This window comes from Apaloderma vittatum, unplaced genomic scaffold (genome assembly GCF_000703405.1).
Source record: "Apaloderma vittatum isolate BGI_N311 unplaced genomic scaffold, ASM70340v1 scaffold15886, whole genome shotgun sequence".
Classification (NCBI taxonomy): domain Eukaryota; kingdom Metazoa; phylum Chordata; class Aves; order Trogoniformes; family Trogonidae; genus Apaloderma; species Apaloderma vittatum.
Window position 1 is genome coordinate 3,862 of NW_009721357.1, and position 236 is coordinate 4,097.

General features: G+C 67.4%; 1 protein-coding gene across 1 annotated transcript in view; it reads left to right on the top strand.

Moving 5' to 3' along the window:
• Nucleotides 1-236, top strand: part of LOC104275412 (dual specificity testis-specific protein kinase 1-like) — a 10,598-nt gene that overhangs the window by 1,141 nt on the left and 9,221 nt on the right. The window lies entirely within an intron of this gene.

Sequence of the window (236 nt, forward strand, 5' to 3'; positions counted from 1 at the left end):
CCTGCCGCTCCCACCTCCATGCCAGGAGGCGCGCAGCTCCCTGCCAGCGGGTGCGTGATGCAGGTGCTGTGCCACCACTGGGGCTGTTGCGAGTCGCTCCCTGCACCGAGCTTTGCTGGTGCAGGAGCTTGCTTGGCTGTCTCTGAGCGAGCGCAGGATCTGGGGTGCTGCTCGCTTTGCTCCCCCTCCAGTGCTGCCTCTCAGCCCGGGAGTGCCTCTGCTTATTCGAGGCGGGG